This window comes from Leucopleurus acutus, assembly GCF_964270905.1.
Source record: "Leucopleurus acutus genome assembly, chromosome: 16".
Classification (NCBI taxonomy): domain Eukaryota; kingdom Metazoa; phylum Chordata; class Mammalia; order Artiodactyla; family Delphinidae; genus Leucopleurus; species Leucopleurus acutus.
Window position 1 is genome coordinate 9,010,061 of NC_139158.1, and position 8,229 is coordinate 9,018,289.

Genomic DNA, 8,229 nt, shown 5'->3' on the forward strand with positions numbered 1-8,229 from the left:
CCAAGGCAAGCATCTGTGCTGATCTGATCCTCAGGGATCCATCAGACTGATCAAACTGTGTAACCGCAAACTTTTTTTTTTTTTTTTGGCCCCGCGGCACGGCACGTGGGATCTTAGTTCCCTGATCAGGGATGGAACTGGCGGCGCCTCCTGCAGTGGGAGCGCGGAGTGTTAACCACTGGACCACCAGGGAGGTCCCTGTAAGCCCAAACTTTTGGAGGACAATGTTTCCACCATCTACTCTGGCATCAGCCAGCTTCTTCAGGAATGCAGGCTGCTATCCATACAGCTGCAGCACGTCTGAGGAATGAGGGATATTGACTAGTTTGCACATGTTGCTCACTTGTGAAAGATCAGCAACCTTTCCCTTCATTGTTATAAGGACTCCTCTGGTTGTTAAAAGTTTCTGGTCATGTTCCAAGTTCCAAAATAGTTGATTTCTATCTTTCTTTGTAGCTCAATGATTGCTTTGGTGAAGGGACAAACCCCTAGTTCCTACTCTGCCATTTTGTGTGACATCACTCTGAGTCATATTTTTAAAAATACATATTCTGATAATCTCTATTTTCTTAATTGATCTGTTTAGATGATTTACATTTAATATAATTTTTGATTGGTTAGGATTTAAGTCTGCCATTTTACTTATTTTCTGTTTATTCCTTCTGTTTTTTGTGCCTCCTTTTCCCTTTTCTTGCCTTCTTATGGGATACTTGAACATTTTTTAGTATATCATTTTAAGATGGCTATAGATTTTTAAAATATAGCTCTCTTTGTATAGCTTTTCAGTGGTTGCTGTTGATATTACATTACACATACTTATGATAGGTTACTAGTATCAACCTTTTACCAGCTCAAGTGAATGTAGAAACTTTACCACCTTTAGGTCCCTTTTTTCTTCCTTTACAACATTATTGTCTTAAATTTTACCTCTACATACATTGAGAACCATGTGAGACAATGTTATAATTTTGCTTTCATCCATCAAACATAACTTTAAAAATTCCAGAGATTATATCCACACAGATATTTACCCTAAAAATTGCCTTTTCTTCATTTCTGATGTTTCAAGCTGCTGTTATTTTCTTTTCATTTGGAGAACTTTTCCTTTATCACTTCTTTCAGAGCAGATCTGATAGTGGCAAATCACTTCATTTCCTTCATCTCTTAATATCTTTATTTCACCTTCATTCCTGAAAGATATTTTCACTGGATACAGAATTATGGGTTGTCATTCTTTTCTTTCAGCACTTAAAAAATATTTTGCCACTTTCTTCTCTCCTCCATGGTTTCTGATAGGGAATCTGTAGTTTTTCATATTGTTCCTTCTCTGTAGGTAATACATTGTTTCTCTCCAGCTGCTTTCAGATTTTTCCTTTATTTTTAATTTTCAGACATTTGATTATGATGTATCTGGGTGTTGATTTATTTGAGTTTATTCTTCTAGGGTTTGCTCAGATTTTTGAATTGGTAGGTTTATGTCTTTTACCAAATTTGGGAAGTTTTCAGCCATTATTTCTTCAAATATTTTTTGTGCACTGCACTCTTTTTCCTCTCCTTCTGGGCCTCCAGTAACATGAGTGTTAGATCTTTTGTTATTGTCCCATAGGTACTTATTCTTTTTTTTTCTCTGTTTTGTCTCTTTTGTTCAGATTGGATCATTTCTACTGATACATCTTTAGATTCACTGATTCTTTCCTCTTAAATCTCCATTTTGCTATTGAGTCCATCCAGTGAATTTTTTACTTATTTTAATTTTTCGTTCTGAAATTTCCATCTGGGTGGTTAGATATTTTTCTTTGATGAGACTTTCTATTTTTCAATGTTTCAAGAGCGTTCATATTATTTCTTGGAATATTTTTATGACAGCTGCTCTAACATCCTTGTTCAATAATTCCAATATCTTTTTCACCTTGCAATTGGCATTTGTTGATTGTCTTTTCTCATTTGAGTTGTTTTTCTTGGTTCTTAGTATGAGGAGTAATTTTTTATTTTATCATGGACATTTTGAATATTATGAGGCTCTAGTTTTTATGTAAATCTTCTATTTTAGCAGGAAGTCAATATCAATATGTTTATATTCAGAATGCACATTCTGGTCCAATTTTGTGGGCTCTGGTTTGAAGACCAATTTCGTTTTCACAGCCTTTGCAGAGCAGTTCTGGCCTGCCCCACTTGCGTGCTACCCTGAGGCCGATTTGAAACCGCAGAGTATTCCCCATTATAGTTCAATACCCAGAGCTTTTTCTGTGTTGATACTAGTTGGTTTCACACATGCACTGCTTGGGAAGGCATGACCAGTACTTCATACACATATTTAGAGAATCCCTTTTTCTAGCTCCCTACTCTCTATTTGAGAGGGGATGAGGTGCCACTTTTTACAGTTATTCAATTAGTGCAGGTTGTGGATAGCCAACAGGGCTCCTCCCCACAGTCCCCAGTACCTGGTAGGGAGGGGAGAGATGCCACCTCTGCTTTGCTGGTACAAGATGGGGATGGTCAACAGGGCTTTGTCCCACAGTCTCTGCAGTACCAGGTGGGGAGGAAGAAAGGTATGGGTTCTTTTGTGGTGTTTGCCTCGAGTAGGGTGGCTGTAACCATCCTGCAGAGCTACCCTCCTCATGGCCATTTGCTGGACAGAATGGGCTTTTTTTTTTTTTTAATATTGATTGATTGATTGATTTGGCTGCGCTGGGTCTTAGTGGTGGCACTCGGGATCTTCGTTGCTACGTGTGAGATCTTCGTTGTGTCATGAAGGATCTTTAGTTGCGGCATGTGGGATCTAGTTCCCTGACCGGGGATCGAGATTGGGAGTGCATAGTCTTAACCATTGGACCACCAGGGAAGTCCCAGAATGGGCTTTTCTTAGGGCTTGGTTTTTATGGTTTTTTTCTTTTGTTTTGTTTCGGGAGGGGCTTGTTGGCATTTTTCTACTTGCAGACTGCTCTAACACCCAAGCCAATATATAGGAGGCAAAACAAACAAACAGACCACCCAGGGAACTCACCACTGAGTTGTCCCTTGAGGCCCTAGCCAGTTTGCCTTCTGTTCTCCACCTTTTGAGAGGTTTTTTGATAGTTGTATCATGTATTTTGAACAGGAATTTTGGTTGTAATCAGCAAAAGGAAGATGATGGAATGTGCATACTCCATCTTCTATGGAACTGGAAACAACATAAGGCATTTAAAATTGTTTTCTTGATAAGTTTTAGAGCGTAACTTCTCATTTTAGTAACAGTACATTTGTTCCTGTATAATGAAGAATCATACTCATTTTGTGTATTATGTCACGTGGTCTCATACTGCAGCAGCCAGTAAAAACCTAACTCCGGTATACAACCCAGACCATCTTCCTAAAGAACTCTACTCTTCAGCCCCTCTGCCTTGGTACTCTGGGCTCATTAGACCTCTCCAGATCTTCTTCCTCGTTTCATTTGTCCATTTGGGCCCTCTTCTGCAGGTGGCCAGCTGTAGCCTTTCAACCCTTGATGAACTTACGGTAGGACTGTTGGGAAGATTAAATAGGTTAATACATGTCAAGCACTTAACGCAGCAGCTAGCATAGAATAAGCAGTCCTTAAATCATAGTAGTGGTTGTTATACCCTCAATTTGGCATAGCCTCAGCTTTAAGTAAAAGAAACCCAAACTGGGCTTCCCTGGTGGCACAGTGGTTGAGAGTCCGCCTGCCGATGCAGGGGACACGGGTTCGTGCCCTGGTCCGGGAAGATCCCACATGCCGCAGAGCGGCTGGGCCCGTGAGCCATGGCCGCTGAGCCTGCGCATCCGGAGCCTGTGCTCCACAACGGGAGAGGCCACAACAGTGAAAGGCCCGCGTACAGCAAAAAAAAAAAAAAGAAAGAAAAAGAAAAAAAAGAAACCCAAACTGTCTATGGTGTCCCACCAAAGTAGGGAAGTCAGATTTTTGTCAGCTTCAGTTTGAAGATGAAATTCACTCATGCAAACATTTATTGAATGCTCACCATTTGAGTACCAAAAGATGAACAAATAAGACACAATCCCTTTCTTCAAAGAGCCCAGAGACTAGAGTGGGGCGTAATGTATATGTGAATGAGCACAATTAAGTAAATAAATGCAACGAGGGGCTTCCCTGGTGGTGCAGTGCTTGGGAATCCACCTGCTAATGCAGGGGACACAGGTTCAAGCCCTGGTCTGGGAAGATCCCACATGACACAGAGCAACTAAGCCCATGTGGCACAAGTACTGAGCCTGTGCTCTAGAGCCTGTGAAGCCACAACTACAGAGCCGCGTGCCACAACTACTGGAGCCTGGGCGCCTAGAGCCCATGCTCCACAACAAGAGAAGCCACCGCAGTGAGAAGCCCGCGCACCGCAAAAAAGAGTAGCCCCCATCGCTGCAACTAGAGAAAGCCCGCGTGCAGCAATGAAGATACAACGCAGCCAAAAATAAATAAAAATAAATAAATTTACATTTAAAAAATGCAGTGAAAATAGTCTGTGCAAGATAATGGAGACACCAGGGTGGGAGTGGCCATGTGTTTGGGGTTGAGGAAGGGTTCACAGAGGTGGTAACACTTAGGCTGAATCTTGGAAGGTAAGTAGCTTTTGCCCTGGTGAATAAAGGCATTTCATGCATAAGCAGGAGGAACACAATTTCAGAAGCTTAAATCAGTGTGGCAGGTGGTTTAGTACCCACATAATCTGTCATATGTCTGCGGTTGGATTGAAATTGTATGTTTAGAGAAGCACACGAGAGAGACTCTAACCTGATTTCCAAGGTCCTTCATGATCTAGTCCCTACTTAATTTTCTAGCTTTTTTTTTAATCGATTCTTTTTGTTTTTCTCCAATTGAAGTATAGTTGATTTACAATGTTATGTTAGTTTCAGGTGTACAGCAAGTGATTCAGTTTTACATATATATATCTATTCTTTTTTAGATTCTATTTCAGATAGTTCCCTATGCTATACAGTAGGTCCTTGTTGGTTATCTGTTTCATATATATCTAGTTTTTTCTCTTGCCATGTGCATACAGATATTTATAATTTCATCTTATATAATGTATTAATACCTGCACAGTGATACACGGTGTCCATTCTTTACAAACCGCTTGGATCTGACTCTTGAGACAAGGCCAACAGCTGGAAACACATTCAATCCAAAGTATAAAATGAGAAAAAATAAATAAAACATTCAGTCATCGATCTGAATTGAGGACGAGGGGAAAGAGTACCGGGCAGCAGATGCTTGTGTGATGGCAACTTAAGTCTTTTAACTGTAGTCTTGCTGGATTTCCCCACCTCCACTGTGTTGTTGACATGCCCTGTGGGGTCTCTTTTTATCCACAGCTGCCTCAGGCATAGTTATTTGTACAGACTTCCCTTACTTTATCTGGATGAGACTTGGGCAGATTCAATTTTATTTTCCATGATGGGGCCGCTGGGGTAGGATAGTTACTAAAGCATGCAGCTTTTCCCCACTTTCACCAGTTTGGGAGCAGCCATTGCCTGCTCTGTCCTCTCCAGTCTCTTTCTTCCTAAGACACTGCTGACTGGAGGCTGCTTCTCTTCTCAGGGGATCCAGCATGGAGGGCATGAGCCAAGGCATGTGGTATCTCCCGTCTGTATCCTCCCCTGCAGCACTTTTCCCTTGCCCTCCAGGCTCTCATCACTCCGAAACGTAGCATTCAAACACACCAGCCTCTTTGGACTGCAACCTTTACACCTGTTGATTCCTCTACCTAAAGCTCTTTCCAAGGCTCCTCTTAGCACTTCACCCCCTCAGCCAAAGACAAGACTTCCTCACAGAGGCCTTTGCTGACTGACCCCCTAGGCTAAGTTATACCCCCTTCCTACGCTATCATGACAGCCTGTGGCAGATTGAATTTTCTGAAGATGGCCACAGTAATATTTCCCATCACATATGCTCATCTTACAATATAACCTTAAAGCTTCTTCCATCGAGTGGTGGGAGGTATGTCTCTTCCCCTTGAACCTATGCAGATCTTTATGATTGCCTTAACCAAGTAAGGTAGGACAGAATTGACTCTATGGTACTTCCCTGGCTAGGTCATCAAAATGCTGTGTGCTTCCACTTTTCTATCTGGGAATGCTGGCTCTTAGAACTAAGCTGCCATACTCCAAGGAAGCCCAAACTAACCCACGTGGAGAGACAGCAGGGAGAAGAAATGTGTACATGTTCCCGGCCCACAATTCAGCAGATGTCCCAGCTGACAGCCATTACCTATGTGAGTGAAGAGGCCTCTAAGTGATTCCAACCCCTTACCATCGATCACCCCTAGCCTTTCAGTCTTCCTAGTTGAGCTCTCAGATATTGCAGAGCAGAAACGAGCTAGAATCAAAGAATCTCTGAGGATAATAAAATGATTGTTTTATGCCACTGCATTCTTTATTGGTTTCTTATGCTATTAGTGACCGAAACAGTCTTTACTACTTTGATAGTTCCAGTGCTTTTCTAACTATTTGTTTAATGTCTGACTTCCCTGTCAAAGTACATCCTCCTTGAGGGCTGGTACTATGTCTGTAGTCCTCATTGCTGTATCCTGTGTAGTGCAAAGTAGGTAGTGGGTGCACAGTAAATAGTGAACTAATGACTAGAAGGTATGTGTTTCTTCTCCTAATGTGGCACGTGTTTCTGCTCCCAGAATTGCTTCTGGCCTGCGGTTCTGTGCTTACCAGGTTGATCCATCCCTCCCCGGGAATCACTTCTTTCTCCCCATCCTGACTGATCTATTGGTGAGAGATGCACCTGATTGTTTCAGCCACATTTTTTTTTTTTTTTTTTTTTTTGCGGTACGTGGGCCTCTCACTGTTGTGGCCTCTCCCGCTGCGGAGCACAGGCTCCGGATGCGCAGGCTCAGTGGCCGTGGCTCACGGACCCAGCCGCTCCGCGGCATGTGGGATCTTCCTGAACCGGGGCACGAACCCGCGTCCCCTGCATCGGCAGGTGGACCCTCAACCACTGTGCCACCAGGGAAGCCCTCAGCCACATTTTTAACTTACAGGTGGTACCTATAATGGTTCACGCCACCTCTGCAGGGAAAAGGGTGGAAACAGTGAAGAAACAGGAGGCTAGGAGTTCCAAAGACAAACTTGATCCATTTTTTAATTCTGTTAACAACAGTCTTGAGAGAATAAATACAGGTCTTACGTAGTTTGGTATTTTGTCCTTTCTGACAGTTCTTCACTGATAGTACGGTTGTTGGAGTTAACACGACTACTGCGCCATTGTGGACGAGCTTCAGGCTGCCCTCTAGTGGGAAGCAGCACAATAAAGTCCTATACGTATTACACCCTGAGGCATCCTGGACCTCTGCAGTGAAGAAAATTAGTGTAAGAACCAACTCTGTCTTGTTGACTATGTATAATCAGCACTTATGATACTACTTGGCATTTAGTAGGAGCTCAACTAATATTTATTGAACAAACTAACCAACACGCACTGTTTATGAGCACTAGCACGTTTCTTGAGAGCCTACTATGTTTAAGACAAGCCAAGCACTGTAGATGATGTAAATCAGGGCCAGGTAATAAATATTTTAGGCTTAGAGGCCATGTGGTCTCTGTCACAACTACTCCACTCTGCTCTTGTGGTGGAAAAGCAGCCACAGACCATACAAAATCTAATGTGTCTCAGTTCCAATGCAGCTTGATTTTTAATGAGTAGAATACGATAGAAATGGTGGTGTGAGACACAAGACTAAGGCCTAAAAGGCATTGTGGCTTTCCCGTTTCTTGCTCTCCCTTGGATTACTTGCTCTGTGAGAAGCCAGCTGCCTTGTGGTGAGGACACTTAAACAATCCTATGGATAGGTCCATGTAGTGGGGAACTGAGGCCTTCTGCCAACAGCTGGCAAGGAACTGAGGCCTCCTCCAAATAACCAGGCAAGTGAGCTGTCTTGGGAGCAGATCCTACACGTGACTGCGGCCCTCACTGATGTCTTGACAGCCGCCTCATCATCCTGAGCTAGAACCACCCACTTAGGCCACTCCCAAATTCCTGGCTCTGTAAGAAAGGTTTGTTGATTTAAGCTACTAAATTGTGGGGTAATTTGTTATGCAGTGACAGATAACATACATCCAGTGTTCCAGCATCTTCCCCATTGGATTACAGTGGTGCCACTATAGAACATCAGTTGACCACATGTCTTTTTCTGGATATTCTCTTCTGTTCCATTAAGCTATATGTCTGTGAGGTTTTTCCTTTTTTTTTAATTGGAGTATAATTGCTTTACA